Source organism: Rutidosis leptorrhynchoides, chromosome 6 (genome assembly GCF_046630445.1).
Source record: "Rutidosis leptorrhynchoides isolate AG116_Rl617_1_P2 chromosome 6, CSIRO_AGI_Rlap_v1, whole genome shotgun sequence".
Lineage (NCBI taxonomy): Eukaryota > Viridiplantae > Streptophyta > Magnoliopsida > Asterales > Asteraceae > Rutidosis > Rutidosis leptorrhynchoides.
Window position 1 is genome coordinate 35598264 of NC_092338.1, and position 23279 is coordinate 35621542.

General features: G+C 30.0%; 1 non-coding gene across 1 annotated transcript; it reads left to right on the forward strand.

The window, feature by feature from the left end:
* The first annotated feature begins 10690 nt into the window (after positions 1-10690).
* LOC139856397 (small nucleolar RNA R71) lies at positions 10691-10797 on the forward strand. Its single transcript, XR_011761880.1, has one exon. It is a non-coding gene; the product is annotated as a small nucleolar RNA R71 (small nucleolar RNA).
* Positions 10798-23279: the final 12482 nt, after the last annotated feature.

Here is a 23279-nt window from a genome sequence, read left to right on the forward strand (position 1 = left end):
TTGGCAATAACCCATAATTTCCTTAGCTCTATCCCGCTTGAAAACCATTTTGAAAGTGACATGCTCATAACCTCGTCGTAGTATTTATGTATAAATGGTAATAATACTAATAATGATAATAAGATTAACAATAATATTAATCTTTAATACTAATAATAATAATAATAATAATAATAATAATAATAATAATAATAATAATAATAATAATAATAATAATATATGATAATAAAATAAATAACAGAGGGAGTAATATAAATTTTATGTGTGTGTTTCCCTCGAGCCAAGACTGTCGAAATATATAGATGTGGCCAAGATTTTTATCCCATGCGATCGCATGGTTATTGTGAGGGGAGGCCATGCGATCGCATGGCTCCTTTTTTCAGCCCACATGCATTTTTTTGTTACCTCGTCGACATATTAAATATTACGTAAATCGAATATTAAAATTTTAAAAAGTCGTATTTATTAAATACTTCAGGGGTATTCTATGTAACTTATAATTAATAATTTCTATCATGTCGTTTTAATGTGAATAGTAAATGAATTAATTTAAATTCAACTATTTAAGCTACACGTTGTACGTTGTGCTTTACAAATTGTACATTATTAATTTAACTTCGTTTCTTAAAAAAAATTACAAAAATTATATCATAAAAATAAAATGACTTAATACGTAAAAAATTTAATTTGAAATAGCATCGTTTAATAGTAAATTTTTAATCATTTCGTATATAAATATTTTTCGCATGATTCCGTATATATCGAAAACTCTTATATTTATTAAAATATGTATATAATACATGTTATGACATTCGTGAATCGTTGGACAAACAGGGTGGTCAACCGTTATATATAAAAAAATCATTTTTAAAAGTTTTAAAACTTGTCAAAATTCATTGCTTATCATGTCGAAAATATTAAATCATATAGAGAATTGGTTTAAATAAGTCAAAATTTTCCGGGTCATCACAGTACCTCCCCGTTAAAGAAATTTCGTCCCGAAATTTGAGTGAGGTCGTCATGGTTAACAATAAAAATGTTTTTATGACTAATATGAGTTGATAAATAGAATTTCTATCACCGTTGAATAATATGGATAAAACAATCCAATTACTCGAAGCGTATGAGGGAAGTTATCGTAAAATAGTGAAATGTAGAATAGAGATGCGTCTTATCTCTTGACGTAGTAACGATTGATTTTCGGAATTTAAAGAATAGAAAATCTTCATAATCTAAATAAGATTTGATTCTTCAGTAATTGCGAAAATTAGGATTTCCTTTGATTAAATGCGTAATCTGCCTCGATTGCTATGTCTGATATTTCGCTATAAATTAACCACTTCCGTTTGGGTGTTAACACCTAGTTTTATCGTTCATAAATATGTATAAACATGATTTTGAATTCATTTATTTGAAAATTTTTAAATTTTTTTTACTAGAATTGGGTAGTCAGTATATAAGACTAGGGTTGTTCTTTATTATCAGAGAGCACTAGATTCTAATACAACTACTGTGTTACTAGTATTTTTAATGGTAACCAAGTGTTTAAATTAAAATTTTAAAACCCGAAAGAATTTAACCCCTTCCCACACTTAAGATCTTGCAATGCCCTCATTTGCAAGAAATCAGTAACGATTTAAATTATTGAGGGTGGTTAGCATAGAAAAATGATTAAATTTTACCAAAGTTTCCAAACATATTGTTGTTTATGTTGAATGATAAATGGTGCACATCATTTGTTCATTCCGTCTGTTGTTACATCACACTTGTTTTTTCGTTTTGTCGTCAAAATTAATAGCTTTTGCTGAACTTAATGCCAGTTGTGTACATGAGATAAAATACATACAATACATATATAAACATGCATGGTAATTTGAAATGGAACTTAATATCCCACTTTCAAATTACAAAAATAAAATATTAGTACAAAATAATAAAAATATTAAACATTACATTAAAGTATCAAAATGTTAAATGTTTAACATAAATAAAAATAATAAAAGAGAAGACATCACCAATGGAACACTATTGATTTGGATAGGGGTTCCAGTTCATATCGTCGTTCGGGTTCCATGGTTGGTGATAGGTGTTCTGGTATGCTTGATTGGGGTCGTACAAGTCATAGGGTGGTCGCATATCGGGCTGATGTGGAGGATAAAAAGCAGGCCGTGTCGGGATGTAGTTATTTGGTACCAGATATGATAGCTGGCTCATGATTTGGTGCTGATGAACTTCCTAGCTATCGTGTTGGCGTCGCCTAGAAGTCTCATACTCATTCGCAGCTTGCCACTGCTCATACCGACGATGCCTATCCTCATTAGTCATTTCTACCTCATCTATACGCTGGAAAACGTCAGTAGCACTATCCCTAATGACATCCCTAATGTCATCCACCTCCTCCATCTCATCATCCGAACCCCTCTCTACCTGTGGATGGTGGCCCTGATATTGTACTGCCTGATTGCGTCTCCTAGTCAATACCTTTGCCCCTTGATAGACTTATAAACTTAAAGTCTCGTCATGTTCCCTACATACCATCATCGGACCCCCTTGATCCCTATCTACACCCAAATACTCTCCAATGAGAGTAACAAAAATACCTCCTCCTATTATTCCCCCTTCCTGTATTCCTTCCACCATTTTGGACAGATAAAAACCAACACAGTAGGGGATATTAACAAAGCTTCTAATGTTTCGAATACACTTAAGGTAAAATAAATCGTGTAAGGTCATTTTTTCCTTGTTGTTACCTCTTTGTGTAATCGAATTTGCTAAGAATCTATGTATTATACGAAGCTCGGCTTTATTAATATCTAAATAGGAGTGTCTTCCTCCCCGCGTAAACACATTAAAATTTGACATACGCCTCCAGATGGCGTTTGCGTCAAAATTTCTATCTACCCGCTCACCATGATAAATCAAATTTGTACAATCAGGTGATAGTAATTCAGCGGGAGTGTAAATCTGTAAAGCCCTGGCCATGTCCAGCATGGACATCCTGTACATTCTATGGCCAAGTAAAAATCTAAGAAAACTCTTATCGTCTAGCCTATCTACATCCTTATTAAAAGCTATAGTACTCATTAGCTCAACACACTACTCTTTATATACAACCCTACGAGTGGTAAATAAACGTTCCCAATCAGTAAAAGAAGAGCTGCCATACCTTTGGATTAGATGCTGCCTAAATGGGTTAGCTAGGTGGACCCTTTCCAAAGGCTCCCAATCTATTACCCTTGGAACTTCTACATTTTTGGTCCAAAGCTTAAATTTGTTACTTTGGTACGTCGGGTAATCTCTCCAACTTCTATCAATCCTTAAATTGGGATGCAACTATTCTTCATGAATTGTTGGGTGTTCTATTATATGGTGAACAGGAAATACAACGTAGGCAATAAAAAATTGTGGGTCTGGTTCATAGTATGGTACGTGTTGATCATAATGTTGTTGTTGTTCAGGTTGATGTTCCGGTTCGTGATATTGCATCTCTGGCTGTAGTTCCGAAGTAGGTTGCCTAGATGATGATGATGCACCATCAGTATCGGTATTTTTCTGCAAGACACATTAAACACAAAATTTGTGCATCCAAATATGCATTAATGTTAGTAAAATAACAAATTAAAACAATCACAATAACATGTTTAATCCATATTAAACTTATACTCATTTTCATATTTTTTATCAATTCTACACTTTTTCAAATAAGCATATATGAAAATGTTTACAAAGTTTATAAGCATTCAACTCAAATAACATGTTAAAATAACCATTACTAGCAATTAAAAAAGTTTCAAATAGCATTTACATCAATTTAATTAATTTCATGAATTTTAGACTTAAAAAGTCTACTTTAATTCTCAAAAATCATGTTTAGGATCAATGTTTGGATCATTTAGCTACCTAAACATGTTACACTACTTAATTTAGCAATAATTCATGACAAAAATCGGCCATAACCTGTTTATATCAAAAAGCCCCAAATTGCTCAAGAACACAAACCCTAGATTTCTAAAAATTTTGAAGTTTTTGGCTTCAAATCATGTTAAATAGCATCAATCTAGGTTATACATGCATAATATACTAACAATTTAACTCTAATTACAATAGAAATTAACAAAATCAAATTAGGTAAAAATTAGTTCAAGAACACTAAAATTCGAATTTAAAGAGTTTTAGGGGTGAAATCTTTATCTTCCTGCCTCCCCATCTGAATATAGGCATGATTATAGCGAATTATTGCAAGAAATTTGGTTGATTATGGTGAAAAAATGAAAATTTTCGGGGTGTTTTTGAGAGTGTTTTCGTGTTTGTGTGTGTGTATGTTGTGTTAACAGAACTGCTCGCTGGGATTTTTAATCCTGACCAGTTTTTAAGGTCCATGCGACCGCATGGTTTTGAAGGCCAAACCCCATGCGATCGCAAGGGGTGTATTTTCTTTTTCTTTTTTTTCTTTTTTTTTTATATAAAATCTTTAACTTATAAAACAAATAATTAATTAAAAATTTGTTTCTTTCTAGAATGAGGGCATTTCGATACGTTGATCTAGTCCGTCCCTCGACAAAATTTTAAAATTTATCATTTTAAAGCGATTGTTTTAAAAGCAAAGATTTTTTAGTTTTTTTTAATGTTTTCGGCATACTTTAAATCAATAAGATTAATAATAATGATAATAAAATTTCTCGTCCCGCCCTCGGGTAAAGCAATTTCGGTTCAACGACCTAGTCTTCAACTCACGACGAATTTTTAGAAATCACATTTTTAACTTAATGAAATAAAGTACATTTTTGTTTTTAAATTCACACCAAACTTAAATTTAAAATGCATAAAATTAAAAATTCATATTATTAATATTTTTATACATTAATTTTACAAACTTATATTGAAAATATTAATTTTTTAAAATATTTAAAAACTTAAATATATTGGTTTTAAAAATTTACAATAATAATTTAATATTTAAATAAAAACAAGGTAAAAATTAAAATTAAAAATCTTTTTGGTCTTTTATCCCACTTTAATCAATCAAATATTAACAAAAATATACGTCCCTCTTTTTGGGTAAAGTAATTTCGGCTATTTTACCTAGTTTTACTCCTGACGAATTTTTGAAATATTTTGGATTGATTGATTAAAGTTATTTATACCTTACGAATAAACGGTAAATTTCGCAGTGATGTAATAAATTTTTGTATGATATCAATAATTTCGGTTTCGCATACCTAATTTTATAAAATATCAATTTAATAATTTATAACGAACGATTCAGCATTTATTATCAAAAGGTTAAAAGCAATAAAATAAAAACAAATAAAAACTGTACATACTTACATGTGAGATAGAATTCTCAGAGACCTGCTTTAGCCGACTCATAGGAGAGTCGTGTGATTTGGTTTTCCATAGCTACATAAGCGTAACCTCGATTCTTCAATAACTTTTCTTCTAAACATATGAACGGTCCTTCTCTGCATAGAGTAACAAATTCGGTATTTGAATATGTTTGATTGTTCGAACATTTACCTTCGTGTGACCATTTTCCGCATTTATGACATCTTTCAAGGTGTCGTGCTCTTCTTTTTATTGCGGATTTTGATTTTCCTTTACTAAAATGTGTCTTATGATGATCTTTCCTGAGTTCTTTCATCACTTCGTCCATTTTGACTCTTATGAAGGATACCAGTTCACTCGGGAAGATGTTATTATTACGTTTAGTAATCATAGTGTGTAGTAGTAGACCATGGTTCAGATCAAAGGAATTCTTCATCTCGTAAAACCTAAAAGAAATAAAAATTCAGAATGGAGGAGAAGACTAGTTCTTTAGGGTCTGCTAGGGAAAGACCATTCGGATTCCATTCTCGAGAACTACACGAAAACAGAATATCTAACTCTAACAGAAATACTTATTACCCTTAAAAGGTTCGAATCTTCCCACACTTAGTTAGCTGTGGTGTCGAAATTGTGATTAACTTCATCTTCAACTTCCATTGGATTATCTATGTAATGTTTAACTCTGTGACCATTAACTTTAAATTCAATCCTGTTTGAATTTATTAATTTTACTATTCCATATGGGAAAACTCTTTTGACTATGAATGGTCCAGACCATCTTGATTTCAATTTTCCAGAAAATAGCTTGAATCGTGAATTGAAAAAAAGAACTCTGTCTCCTTCTTTAAATTCTTTTGAACTTCTGATTCTTTTATCATGCCATTTCTTCGTTCTTTCTTTATAGATTAACGAATTTCTATATGCATCATGTCTTAATTCTTCTAATTCGTTTAGTTGACTTAACCGTAGACGTCCGGCTTCATGTAAATCAAGATTACATGTCTTCAAAGCCCAAAATTCTTTGTGCTCAATTTCTACTGGAAGGCGACATGCTTTTCCGTAAACGAGTTTAAAAGGTGTGGTACCAATTGGAGTTTTGTAAGCTGTTCTAAAAGCCTAGAGTGCATCCTCCAATTTCATGGACCATTCCTTCGGATTTGATCCTACGATTTTCTCTAGAATACGTTTTAATGCTCGGTTGGTATTTTCAACTTGTCCACTTGTTTGTGGATGATAAGCTGTTGAGATTTTATGAGTTACTCCATATCTTTTGAGAACTTTCTCAAGTTGATTATTACAAAAATGAGTACCCCGATCACTTATTAAAGCTTTCGGTGTTCCGAACCTAGCAAAAAGACATTTTAAGAAATTGACTACAACCCGTGCATCGTTAGTTGGGAGAGCTTGTGCTTCCGCCCATTTAGATACATAGTCAATGGCAACGAGAATGTAGAGATTATTATGAGATTTTGGAAATGGACCCATAAAGTCAATACCCCAAACGTCAAATACTTCACATACTTGAATGACATTTTGTGGCATTTCATCACGTTGACATATTTTTTCGGCCCTTTGACAAGCATCACAGGATTTACAAAAAAGGTGTGCGTCTTTGAAAATTGTAGGCCAATAGAATCCAGCGTCATAGACTTTTCTTGCTGTAAGTTGAGGCCCATAATGTCCTCCTGTTGGTCCTATGTGACAATGGTTTAAGATTTGACTAGCTTCATCTCCGAATACACATCGTCGTATTATTCCATCGGGACAACTTTTAAACAAATGTGGATCTTCCCAAAAATAGTATTTTATATCACTAAAGAATTTCTTTCGTTTTTGGTAAGACAACCCTTTTTCAAGGAATCCACATACTAAATAGTTTGCATAGTCTGCAAACCATGTAATTTCATTATAATCTATCTTCAATAGATATTCATCAGGAAAGTTATCTTGTATGGCCGATTCATTTAGAATTTCTAATTCGGGATTTTCAAGACGAGAAAGATGATCAGCGGCGAGATTTTCTGCTCCCTTTTTATCTCGGATTTCAATATCGAACTCTTGTAAGAGTAAGATCTAACAGATTAATCGTGGTTTAGCATCTTGTTTTGAAAATAGATATCTAAGAGCAGAATGGTCGGTATAGACCACCGTTTTTGCTAGAACGAGATATGAACGAAATTTGTCAAAAGCAAAGACAATAGCAAGGAGTTCTTTTTCAGTAGTTGTGTAATTCATTTGTGCTCCTTGTAATGTCTTACTAGCGTAATAAATAGGTTGAAATCGTTTTCAATCCTTTGTCCTAAAACGGCTCTCATTGCAAAATTACTTGCATCGCACATGAGTTCAAATGGTAGATTCCAATTTGAAGTTATCATGATCGGCGCATTAGTGAGTTTTTCTTTAAGAATATTAAAAGATTTGATGCATTCATCTGAAAAGATGAATGGAGCATCCTTTTATATGAGTTTATTCATAGGAGTGGCAATTTTAGAAAAGTCTTTTATGAAACGTCGGTAAAAACCAGCATGCCCTAGAAAACTCCTAACTCCTCTAACATTGATGGGATGTGGAAGTTTAGCAATTACATCTACTTTAGCTCTATCCACTTCAATTCCTTCCTTTGAAATTTTATGACCAAGAACGTTGCCTTCTTTAACCATGAAATGGCATTTCTCCCAATTAAGAACTAGATTTGATTGCTCGCATCTAATAAGCATTCGTTCAAGATTAACTAGACATGATTCAAGAAAACTTCCATGCATTCTTCTATCATGTCGTGAAAAATCGCCATCATGCAACTTTGAAAGGTTGCAGGGGCGTTGCAAAGTCCAAATGGCATGCGTTTATAAGAAAAAGTACCATAAGGGCACGTGAACGTGGTTTTCTCTTGGTCCTCGGGTGCGATTGGAATTTGAAAATATCCGGAGAAACCGTCAAGAAAACAATAGTAACTATTCCCGGCTAATCTTTCTAACATTTGATCAATGAAAGGTAAGGGAAAGTGATCTTTTCTGGTGGCGTCATTTAATTTTCTATAATCAATACAGACACGCCATCCTGTTACAGTCCTAGTAGGAATAAGCTCATTTTTTTCATTTGTGATGACAGTCATGCCACCCTTCTTAAGTACGCATTGAACTGGGCTTACCCATGAACTATCAAAAATTGAATAAATTAAACCTGCATCTAGCAGTTTAATAATTTCTTTCTTAACAACATCTTGCATATTAGGATTTAGTCTTCGTTGGTGTTGCACATACGTTTTATGGCCTTCTTCCATAAGGATTTTATGTGTGCAATACGAAGGACTTGTGCCTTTAATGTCATGAATCTTCCATGCAATAGCTGGTTTATGAGCTTTTAGCACAGAAATGAGTTGAGATTTTTCATTTTCCGTAAGAGAAGACGATATTATTATAGGTAATTCAGCTTCACCATGTAAATAAGCGTATTCCAAATGGTTTGGAAGTGGCTTTAACTCTAATGTCGGTGGTTCTTCTATCGATGATTTGTATCGATATCTGTCTTCTTCTTTTAGCATTTGAAGTTCTTCTGTTGTTGGTTCATATTCATTAGCCATGAGTGCGGCTAACATTTCAGTTTCATCAATTGGTTCAGTTCCTTCTCCTAAAGAACATTCTCATGTTCCTTGTAATTCTGGAAATTCTTCTAACAATTCTGCATGTGAATCTATAGTTTGAATATAATAACATGTATCATCTGCAGATTGCGGTTGTTGCATGGCTCTATTCACATAAAAGGTAACACTCTCGTCCTCTATACTTAGGGTCAATTTCTTACCAAACACGTCTATTATTGCTTTAGCCGTGTTTAAGAATGGTCTTCCTAATATGAGAGGAACTCGAGAATCTTCTTCCATGTCCAGAATAACAAAATCTACTGGAAATACTAAAGTACCAACTTTAACTAGCATGTTCTCCATTATTCCTCTAGGATATTTTACTGATCGATCGGCTAGTTGTATGCTTATTCTTTTGGTTTTAATTCTCTAATGTCTAGTTTAGCGTATAGTGAATACGGCATTAAATTTATACTAGCACCTAAGTCTGCCAATGCTTCTATTGAACTAAGACTACCCAGAAAATATGGAATTGTGAAACTTCCTGGATCTGAAAGTTTTTCTGGTATCTTATTCAACAGCACTGCAGAACAATTAGCATTCATAGTAACAACCGAGAGTTCTTCCATTTTTTTTCTATTTGTGATTAGGTCTTTCAAGAATTTGGCATACCTAGGCATTCCTGAAATCACATCAATGAAAGGAAGATTGACATTTATTTGTTTAAACATATCCAAGAATTTGGATTGCTCGACTTCAAGTCTTTCTTTTCTCATTTTACTTGGGTAAGGAAGTAGTGGTTGGTATGGTTTAACATAAGGTTTAGCCTTAACTGTGTTATCTTCATTAACTTTTTCAACTACCGGTTCTGTTTCCTTCTCTTGCTCAGGCTGTGGTGCCTTTGTAGTAGGAATAACGTCATCAAAAATTACAGGTATTTCAGGTGGTTTAAGTGTAATACCACTTCTCGTGGTAATGGCTTTGGCTGTTTCATTCCGGGGGTTAGCATTTTTATCGCTAGGTAAACTTCCCGGTTTTCTTTCACCTATCAACCTTGCTAGGTTGCTTACTTCTTGTTCCAGATTTTGAATAGAAGCTTGTTGATTTCTAAATGCTTGAGCATTTTGTTCATTGGTTTGTTTCTGAAATGTAAAAAACTGCGTTTGAGATTCAACTAGTTTTGACATCATGTCTTCTAAATTTGGATTTTTATCATCGGTTTGTGGTGGTTTAATTGGAAAAATAGGTCTTTGCTGATTGTAAGTATTATTGGATACTTGTTGATTACTAAGACCTTGTTAGTTGTTGTATGGAACATTTCGGTTATAATTCTGATTTTGATTGTAGTTTGGTCTTGGCGGTTGATAATTATTCTGATAATTATTTCCAGGCCTTTGGTTCATGTATGAAACATTCTCTCTTTGTTCCATTGTTTGTTCAATACTAAGACAATCTTTTGTCAAATGTGGTCCTCCACACTACTCACAACTAATTCGTATTGAGTGAATATCTTTAGTCATCTTTTCCATTCGTCTCTTGAAAGCATCTATCTTTGCGGACATGGAATCAAAGTCATGGCTAGAATCGGCTCTAGCCGCTTTAGATGATCTAACGATATCTTTTTCTTGGTGCCACTCATGTGAGTGGGAAGAAGTGTTATCAATAATTTTGTAAGCTTCAGTTGCGGTTTTCTTCATAATGGAACCACCAGCTGCTATGTCGATGTCTTTTCGTGTAGTGATGTCGCATCCTTGGTAGAATATTTGTACTATTTGATAAGTGTCTAAACCATGTTGCGGACATCAGCTCAACAACTTTCCAAATCTTGTCCATGCCTCATATAGAGTTTCATTTGGCTTTTGTGTGAACGTAACAATTTCTCCTTGAAGTCTCAAGGCTTTAGATGCCGGAAAGAATTGTTTAAGAAAATTTTCAACTAAAACATCCCATGTATCAATCGCCCCTTCAGGTAACGATTCTAACCAATCTTTGGCTTCTCCCTTTAAAGTCCAGGGAAATAACATGAGATAGATCTGTTCATCCTCAACTTCTATGATCTTAAATAGAGTACAAATCCTATTAAAGGTTCAAAGATGTTCGTTTGGATCTTCCTTCGGCGCACCACTAAATTGGCATTGATTAGTTACCATGTGTAGGATTTGTCCTTTGATTTCATAATCTGGCACATTAATGCCTGGTTGAGTAATGGCATGACCTTGGCCAGTGCGTTTAGCTCTCATTCGATCTTCCATACTTAGAGGTTTCAGATTTTCCGTGATTGAATTTGTTGAATCTGAATCACTAGAGGATTCTGATTTAATGGTTTCTTCCTCGACAATCTCTGGATGAGTGATTTGTGGTTCAGGAGGAATGATTAGTGGTTCAGGATCTCTAAATTGTCCCTGAATATCCTCCGGATTCTCAATTGTGAGGTCGGGTTCAAAAAATGGATTATCGGAAATTTGAATTGGAGTATTTGGTCGACTAGATGACGATTCTAAAGAAAAATCAACGGCGACAATGTTGGCTAGATGTCTTGATCGAGTTACAGGTGGTGAACGTATGAAAGGTGCTGAACGTATGAAAGGTGGTGAACGTTTTGCTCGGTGCATTCACAGAATATCCTATTAGTTATAAAGATAAAAATTATATAAGCTATCAAATTAATAGACTTTTCTGATTTTGCCCACGTTTCGAATAGCCAATAAATGCAGCAGGTAGCCAGGACCCTTTAAATCGGAAGCCCACAACTTGCCACTAACAAATCCAACTATTACTAAGAACCAGAAAATTATGGATGTCTATCAATTTAACCGCTTAAAATAATTTTTCGTCGAAATTTTGAAGGAAAAAAATCTATGTCCTAAAAACTAGAGCGTCGAGAAATAAGAAAGAAAAAGAGTGCGTCGAAAAACGTCGAAAAATAAAAGGTCGAAAAATAAGCGTCGAAAAATAATAAAATGCAGCGTCGAAACTTAAAAGCCTAAAAACTAAGAATTAAAATTTATGTCTAAAGGTATTAAAGCTTAAAGGAATTCTATATCCAAAATGGCAATAACTTAATTAGTACTAAAATCTTAAAACGGTGTCGCAAAATTCTAAAACACCTAAATCTTAGTCTAAAGAAAAAGCACTTAAGGGATTTTACGGCAAAGCCTAAGAATTTAGAAATAAAAATAACTACGGCAAAATACTAAGTTTAAAACTAATTACGAACGATAAATATATAAATTACAAATTAAACTATAAAAATACGAAATATAGAAATAAAACTTAAAGTTATAAAAATAGAATTTTTATAAAAATATTATTTTTATATTATTATTTTATAAAATTATTAATTTATTTTATTAATAAAATAATTAAAACTTAAATATACAAAAAATAAATTAAAACTAGATTTAATTATAAAAACTTAACTAGGTTAAATAATAATACTAATGATTAATTAAAACCCTAGTTGATAGTAATAGTAATTAATTAACCTTAACCTTAATCGTAATTATGGCGTACCAGGTCAGATCTGTCAGATCACACCATGCGTGTGATGACCCGAGAATTTCCGACCAAATTTAAACTTTAATCTTAATCTTTATATGTTTCCGACACGATAAGCAAAATCTGTAATGTTGCGTCTCGAAAATTTTGGAACTATGTTCATATATTCAAATACCCTTTGACTACTCTCGATGATTCACGAACTTTTAACTGAAAACATGTATAAATAATCATAAATGTAAATAATTATATATAATAAACTAAATATATTAATGTACTAGTATATGATTTAGTTATTATGAACGATAACTTAAAATGACTAAAACTTATTATTTTAAATATAGAAAGTAGATTGAATATATATATAATTTATCAATGATAACAAAGTAATTAAATGTTATACTCAGATATTATTTATTCAATATATATATTATTAAGATGATTAACTATTTAATACTTAAAACATAATTGTATATATGATAGTATATATATGTATATATGAAATTGATATATTTGATTTATTACATTATTATTAATATTATTATCATTGTTAATAACATTATTATTATAACCAATAGTGAAATTATAATGTTAGTTATTATTATGATTATCTAAAAGTAAAAATAAAAATGATAAATATAAATATGATTATAAGAATGATTGAAAATATAATTTTAATTATTATTACCTTTATCAAAATTATCAACAATATTATTAATATCAGTTATATTATTAGAATTATTTGATAGTAATAAGATTATTAATAGCAATTATATTATCATTATTATTCTTATTAATCACTTTCAAAGATTTATGGATTTAATTATTACAAACTTAATCTAATAAATATGTATATGTATATACTGATAATTAAACAGATTTAAATAAATAAATACCGATATTTATGATTTCATACATATATATAGAATATAGATATACATATAAATAAATACATGTCCAAATATATATATATATATATATATATATATATATATATATATATATATATATATATATATAAACACAGTGGATAACCTATATAAATACAAATAAATACATGTAGATATGTAAGTAGCATTCTGTTTGCTTTCATTATCAAACCATGCTGTAAGTTGTCCTATAACAGCAATTTAGTACGATTCAAACCCAATTAATTTTAGTAACAAACAAAAACAGTTGGGTGTAACTATCTGTTTAAACTTTTTCTTATTTCTTGATATATAATACTTGTACCTTCTGTCGACATCTTGTTACACGTCCCCATCCAGCTTCCTTGCAAACAAAATAAGGTCAATTATATGTATATCATTCGTTCAGCAACTCAGGGAAACCCATATTCAACTGCAAATCAAAAACAGAAAGTTTAAAAGCTTGATAAAACTCTGTTCGTGGTCATTTTGTCAAAAACTCAATTTTATAATTAATTTAAAAATGTAACAAAGCCATTTCGTTAGGAATCTGATAAGGAAACTATCCACAAATTTTCAAATACCAATTCGTAATATCAATTGCTAATTGTTGAGTCAAAGTTCAAAAATCCAAAAGTCAAACGGGTGTTCTTCGAATCAATTCGAGTTTTCTGTTTTAAATAAAGATCAATTGATGATCACAGCAGTTTCTAGGAATGATTTCCAATATAATTCGTTCTATAATCTTTGTTCAAAACTTTCTCAATCTTAAAATCAATATTTTTTTTTTTAAAGGTCTCGAAGCAGCAGTCGCTGCATTTTTATTTTTATTTTTTTTATTTCTCGTTTATTAATCTGATACCTCATATATAAGAACGTTTATGAATTATTTTCCTATTCTAAAACAATCAAAATAACTCACTGTGTATTAAATTGATGTTCTGGGTCGAGTTTGAAACTGAGAAGGAGAAGAGAAGATGGAAACCGTAATTTTCGGGTTAAATGTTCATGGGTTTTGTATTAATTCAGAAAAACGGATTTGGTGGAGTGGTATTGGGTGTTTGCGTGTAACAAGAGGTCGGGGGTTCGAGTCCGGTCTCCGACAATTCTTTTTAGAAAAAGGATTCTAAGGGGTACACACTTTTATATATTTTTATTACTATTTATCAATTATTATTATTATTATGTTTATTATTGTTGTTGTTATTATTGTAAATATTATTGTTATTTCTATTATTAGTATTATCCTATAATAGTATGATTATTATTATTGTTAGTAAGATAAGTAATAGTTATCAGTTATTATTATTAAGATTATTATTAATATCATTTTTATTAAAACGAATACATGTACCATATTATGATTATTAGTATTATCATTACTACAAATATTATTGTTATTATTAGTATTATTATCATTATATTATTATTGTTAGTATTATTATTATTATGATTTCAAGGTTATTAAACAGGTTAATAACACAAGTATATAGTAAAGGTTGTTATATTAAAGATTATAGAAATTTGTTATAATTATATGATACATGTAAAATTATAATTTTGATACAAATTAAGGTTATGAGAAGCCATAGTTATTAACTACGAAGATTATGATTATTATGACCATAAAAATAAAGGCTTTCAAAATATTATTAAAATAAAATATAGAAATTTTGATATAAATATTATTATTAAGAAAATGACTAGAACTTTAATCAAGATATGATTTAATAGAATTAGTAAAATTATTATAACTATTCTTATCATATTTATTATAATTATGATACAATTTAGTATTATTATCATTATTAATATCAATATTTTATTAACATTATTATTATTATTATCACTTTTATCATTATTATTATAAAATAACATTGTTATTATTAATATTGATGTTATCATAATAAATAATTTAACAAATAAATAGAAATATACTTAATACACATACTTAAAGTATATTAATATTTTATTTATTAAAATATATAAAATGAATAAACCTAATTAAATAATGAAATATATAAGTATTAATATAAAAACTATATCACTAATAATATATTTATATATATATTTGTTCGGTTACAAGTATATGTTTTAATAAAAATATGAATGATCTAGGTTCGTGAATCCGAGGCCAACCCTGCATTGTTAGATGTCGTCTTATGTATTTTTACTACAAAATACATTAGGTGAGTTTATTTGATTCCCTTTTACTCTTTACATTTTTGGGACTGAGAATACATGCGCTGCTTTTATAACTGTTTTACAAAATAGACACGAGTAAATGAAACTACATTCTATGGTTGGATTATTAAACTGAATATGCCCCTTTATAGTCTGGTAATCTAAGAATTAGGGAACATACACCCTAATTGACGCGAATCCTAAAGATAGATCTATCGGGCCCAACAAGCCCCATCCAAAGTACCGGATGCTTTAGTACTTCGAAATGTATATCATGTCCGATGGAGGATCCCGGAATGATGGGGATATTCTTATATGCATATTGTGAATGTCGGTTACCAGGTGTTCAATCCATATGAATGATTATTTTTGTCTCTATGCATGGGACGTATATTTATGAGAAATGAAAATCTTGTGGTCTATTAAAATTATGAAAAGATTATTTATGTTAAACTAATGAACTCACCAACCTTTTGGTTGACACTTGAAAGCATGTTTATTCTCAGGTATAAAAGAAATCTTCCACTGTGCATTTGCTCATTTTAGAGATATTACTTGGAGTCATTCATGACATATTTCAAAAGACGTTGCATTCGAATCGTCGCGTTCATCAAGATTATTATTAAGTCAATTATAGTTACATGTATTATGAAATAGTATGCCTGCCGTCAACTTTTGATGTAATGAAAGATTGTTTTTTCAAAAACGAATGCAATGTTTGTAAAATGTATCATATAGAGGTCAAGTACCTCGCGATGTAATCAACTGTTGTGAATCATTTATAATCGATATGGACTTCGTCCGGATGGATTAGGATGGGTCCTTTCAGTTGGTATCAGAGCGGTGGTCTTAGCGAACCATGTCTGCATTAGTGTGTCTAACTGATAAGTCGTTAGGATGCATTATTGAGTCTAGACTTCGACCGTGTCTGCATACCAAAAGTTTTGCTTATCATTTTGTGTCAAAAATTACCTGCTTATCATTCTTAGGGAATCACTTGCTTATCAATCTTAGTCTAGACACGTTTTACTGCATTGACTGCATGAATAGTGTATAGACAAAATTCATATCTTAGCGTATCTGATACTTTATATCTTAGCGTATCGGTTACTGTAACTTTACCTGACAACTTCCGTAGATTCCTTCGTAACTTATGGGATTTTAGTATTATGTATGCATATGTAAATTATGTATTGCAGGGTACTAATCTACATCCTATAACCTATTTCTTATCGAAAATCCTCCATCTGATCGTACGAGATGAATCCTGCAACCAGTTCGAGTCCCTCAGATTCCGATAGCTATTTCGATAGTTATTACGACAGCTATTGCGACATAGATGTTCACCTGAGCTCCGAAAACAGCGTCATCGGCATGAATCAACCAATCAGCCATTATCAATTCATCTGATGGGTTCGTAGTCGACTTAATTAATGGAAATGCGCAGAAGGCAATCCCTTCCACCAACCGAATTCACCTCTTGACAATGAACCTGAAGCGTTTACCGGCGAACCTGTTCGAGACACCATTTTCAGTCTCATTTTCAGGGTAACTCGACAAGATTATACTCTATCCACAATTCTGAACCTTATTCATCCGCTCGTTCCGACCGACAATCATCCTGAAGTATTAAGTCAACGGACTTCGCGCTCGAATAATCAATTCGAAGAATATGGTGCAAAATGTACCAGCTTCAACAACATCACCGGCACCAATAGTACCATCAATAACAGCACCAGTACCATCAACAATCCATGCTTCAATATCATCATCTATACTTTGAGTATGATCTTCGTTCTACGTATCGTTCTACCTCATTTATCTTCATTCGACATGACGAATATGTAACCTCTAAAGTTTTAGAGATTAGTTATTCTAGTTCCAACCGAAAAGCAAATGAGTTTAATATCATATTAACTCATTAAATCCATGAATACATCTGAAGAAAATATATATATACGTATATATGTTTTCATAAAGATTGTAATTAAAAATTCTTTCGTACAAACTGTTAATGGTGAAAATATTTTAACGGGTAGGTAATACCCGAGGAATATTTAGATTTCACATTAATAAGTTAAACTGTACATTCTTCGAATCTGATTCAACAATAATTTACTATCATATTTACATCCACCGATATACAAATCCGTTCACCACTGAATAACCAAATTCATCCAATTTCAAATTTGGATTTTGATTTATCAGAATCCAACAAGTGGCATAATGAAGAAATAATGGACACAATAAAAAAAAAATTGATTAGAAACAGACTAATTAACAATATGAAATTTTGTTAAGAAACCACGCTAACAAGATCCTAGCTAACTGTTCCTAGCTAACTGGTTACATTTTATTTATTGCAATTTAATTATCGCAATTTACATTCTCGCAATTTTATTTATCGTCATTTAATTTCTGTTATTTATTTTACGCACTTTATTTATCGTCATTCTGTTATTTACGCATTTTAAATATCGGGACACGTATACAATGTTTTGACATATCATATCGACCCATATATATATATATATATATATATATATATATATATATATATATATATATATATAGTTTGAGTTGTGATCGAGTCTGAGACGTATACGGGTCACGATACGTATTAATTAATTCAAATATTATATATTAAATTATATATGAATTATTGAACTGTCAACTGTGGACTATCGACCGTGGACTAATAACATTGAACAATTAAAATGAATTAAAATATTGATTAAAACATATGAAACTAAACAATTTTTCAAGTCTGCCACTTGATTTCATCTTAAACTTCATTTGTATCTTGACGATTATAAACCGCGTTCAAACCTTTCATGATTCTCGAAAAACACCTCAATCGAGAGGATAAATACACCGCACATCATCTACGGGAAAAAAAGATTGATGCATATAGTTATGCACCTGAGAAACTCTCGACAACTGAGTAAAAGTTTAACACGTAGCCGCGTCAGATCCTTTGGCATTTATTAGCAAAAATAACTTTGCGATCCCTTTTCAAAGTAGCCAATTTTATCACAGCTCCAGCAAGTCAACTTCGACTTTTCATTCGAAACAACCTTATTATAACCTTGATATATATATGTGTGCTCTTTTATTGTTACCGGGGAACCTTTCATATTCCATCATGTTACCATTAGCGTTTAATCATCTAAAAACACAATTCTCTTGAAACCACTTCTGAATGATAACCGATGATTCAGATATCGTAGCATTAAATGCAGAGGAAACAGAAAAGTTATAGATGGTCTAAACGGTTAAAAGTTTGATGATAAAGAATAGTATGTTGGAAAAGCTCAGAAAATTTGGAACTGGAAAACAGATTGAGCTAACCATGAAGGAGTCTCTGAACAAATCACAAGAACTAAACTTGTACATTAAAAATCTTGATGATTCTATATCTGATGAAATCCTTAGCCAACATCGTGCTTCAGAATCTAAACCCTTAAGGATAAATCTTCTTCATCATCCTTAGATATTAGAAATTCCAAGATATCATCGTATCTTTCATTATAAATATCCTCCATATTTCTGAAGATATTTTCGTAACTATTCTTATCTGAAATCATTAATCTATTAGTGCTATCAGTGTTACATCATATAGAAACTGTTAGTTTCTATATTCTGTAAACTTTCGAGCTTAAAATATGAATGTTATTGAAGTAATGTTAGGAGCTGATGCATGAGTTAGTATAATATAATGACATTTGATCAACGTGATTATATTACAGTAAGTCATGCTGAGTTTCTAATGGGACGTGATGATTCACAGATCCTAACGTCATCACGTGCCATGTTACATAACTCTTTCATTCTACATAACTTCTGAACATATCAAGAAAATATATTCTTGATAGTTCTATTTTCAGTGATTCTGATAATTTGATAAATCAAATCGTGTTAATACATTAGTTCTTATTTAAAACACGATGTTTATTCGAAATTCCATACTTACGAATTCTGGACCGTTACTCGCTTTACTAGAGGTCGGGAGGATAATAAAAAGGCAAAGAGCTCAAAAATATAAGAGAAAATATAAAGCCCAATAACAACACGGAGGTTACAAACCGTGAATATTAATATGAAAAGCAATATAAAGACACGGTATAATTAAGAATAGTATCACCCCAAGGTAAAAGCAGAAGTAGACAGATTCTTCTGGTGGAAGATTGAAAGAAGGATGACAGAAATGATAATTAGGAAAATATCAAGGATTAGAACTGGATTAAGCAGTTCACAATCTTTGGACGTATGAACTAAGAAAGAAAATATAGGAATGATGAGGATAATGGAACGGAAGAAGCTTAATTTATAATGAAAATATCAGACAGAGTAATCAAGGCAGATCTTCGTATTTAATTATAGAGATCTTAATTTCCTTATTCGCCGAAGAATAAAATCTTGTAGATTTCAAAAATTTTCTTTATATCCCTTGAATTCCGGAATTCAACCCTGACACTGTCAAAAGCTAAGGCAAATCTTTATCCTTTCATTTCACTATTTTGTGATAGCTTTACTCATACGCTCCGTATAATCGAATCGTTTTATCTATATTAATCAATAATTATAAAACGATATTTATCAACTCATATTTGTCATGAAAACATTTTTATTGTTAGCCATGACCACCTCACTCAAATTTCGGGACGAAATTTCTTTAACGGGTAGGTACTGTGATGACCCGAGAATTTCTGACCAAATTTAAACTTTAATCTTAATCTTTATATGTTTCCGACACGATAAGCAAAATCTGTAATGTTGCGTCTCGAAAATTTTGGAACTATGTTCATATATTCAAATACCCTTTGACTACTCTCGATGATTCACGAACTTTTAACTGAAAACATGTATAAATAATCATAAATGTAAATAATTATATATAATAAACTAAATATATTAATGTACTAGTATATGATTTAGTTATTATGAACGATAACCTAAAATGACTAAAATTTATTATTTTAAATATAGAAAGTAGATTGAATATATATATAATTTATCAATGATAACAAAGTAATTAAATGTTATACTCAGATATTATTTATTCAATATATATATTATTAAGATGATTAACTATTTAATACTTAAAACATAATTGTATATATGATAGTATATATATGTATATATGAAATTGATATATTTGATTTATTACATTATTATTAATATTATTATCATTGTTAATAACATTATTATTATAACCAATAGTGAAATTATAATGTTAGTTATTATTATGATTATCTAAAAGTAAAAATAAAAATGATAAATATAAATATGATTATAAGAATGATTGAAAATATAATTTTAATTATTATTACCTTTATCAAAATTATCAACAATATTATTAATATCAGTTATATTATTAGAATTATTTGATAGTAATAAGATTATTAATAGCAATTATATTATCATTATTATTCTTATTAATCACTTTCAAAGATTTATGGATTTAATTATTACAAACTTAATCTAATAAATATGTATATGTATATACTGATAATTAAACAGATTTAAATAAATAAATACCGATATTTATGATTTCATACATATATATAGAATATAGATATACATATAAATAAATACATGTCCAAATATATATATATATATATATATATATATATAAACACAGTGGATAACCTATATAAATACAAATAAATACATGTAGATATGTAAGTAGCATTCTGTTTGCTTTCATTATCAAACCATGCTGTAAGTTGTCCTATAACAGCAATTTAGTACGATTCAAACCCAATTAATTTTAGTAACAAACAAAAACAGTTGGGTGTAACTATCTGTTTAAACTTTTTCTTATTTCTTGATATATAATACTTGTACCTTCTGTCGACATCTTGTTACACGTCCCCATCCAGCTTCCTTGCAAACAAAATAAGGTCAATTATATGTATATCATTCGTTCAGCAACTCAGGGAAACCCATATTCAACTGCAAATCAAAAACAGAAAGTTTAAAAGCTTGATAAAACTCTGTTCGTGGTCATTTTGTCAAAAACTCAATTTTATAATTAATTTAAAAATGTAACAAAGCCATTTCGTTAGGAATCTGATAAGGAAACTATCCACAAATTTTCAAATACCAATTCGTAATATCAATTGCTAATTGTTGAGTCAAAGTTCAAAAATCCAAAAGTCAAACGGGTGTTCTTCGAATCAATTCGAGTTTTCTGTTTTAAATAAAGATCAATTGATGATCACAGCAGTTTCTAGGAATGATTTCCAATATAATTCGTTCTATAATCTTTGTTCAAAACTTTCTCAATCTTAAAATCAATATTTTTTTTTAAAAAAGGTCTCGAAGCAGCAGTCGCTGCATTTTTATTTTTATTTTTTTTATTTCGCGTTTATTAATCTGATACCTCATATATAAGAACGTTTATGAATTATTTTCCTATTCTAAAACAATCAAAATAACTCACTGTGTATTAAATTGATGTTCTGGGTCGAGTTTGAAACTGAGAAGGAGAAGAGAAGATGGAAACCGTAATTTTCGGGTTAAATGTTCATGGGTTTTGTATTAATTCAGAAAAACGGATTTGGTGGAGTGGTATTGGGTGTTTGCGTGTAACAAGAGGTCGGGGGTTCGAGTCCGGTCTCCGACAATTCTTTTTAGAAAAAGGATTCTAAGGGGTACACACTTTTATATATTTTTATTACTATTTATCAATTATTATTATTATTATGTTTATTATTATTGTTGTTATTATTGTAAATATTATTGTTATTTCTATTATTAGTATTATCCTATAATAGTATGATTATTATTATTGTTAGTAAGATAAGTAATAGTTATCAGTTATTATTATTAAGATTATTATTAATATCATTTTTATTAAAACGAATACATGTACCATATTATGATTATTAGTATTATCATTACTACAAATATTATTGTTATTATTAGTATTATTATCATTATATTATTATTGTTAGTATTATTATTATTATGATTTCAAGGTTATTAAACAGGTTAATAACACAAGTATATAGTAAAGGTTGTTATATTAAAGATTATAGAAATTTGTTATAATTATATGATACATGTAAAATTATAATTTTGATACAAATTAAGGTTATGAGAAGCCATAGTTATTAACTACGAAGATTATGATTATTATGACCATAAAAATAAAGGCTTTCAAAATATTATTAAAATAAAATATAGAAATTTTGATATAAATATTATTATTATGAAAATGACTAGAACTTTAATCAAGATATGATTTAATGGAATTAGTAAAATTATTATAACTATTCTTATCATATTTATTATAATTATGATACAATTTAGTATTATTATCATTATTAATATCAATATTTTATTAACATTATTATTATTATCACTTTTATCATTATTATTATAAAATAACATTGTTATTATTAATATTGATGTTATCATAATAAATAATTTAACAAATAAATAGAAATATACTTAATACACATACTTAAAGTATATTAATATTTTATTTATTAAAATATATAAAATGAATAAACCTAATTAAATAATGAAATATATAAGTATTAATATAAAAACTATATCACTAATAATATATTTATATATATATTTGTTCGGTTGCAAGTATATGTTTTAATAAAAATATGAATGATCTAGGTTCGTGAATCCGAGGCCAACCCTGCATTGTTAGATGTCGTCTTATGTATTTTTACTACAAAATACATTAGGTGAGTTTATTTGATTCCCTTTTACTCTTTACATTTTTGGGACTGAGAATACATGCGCTGCTTTTATAACTG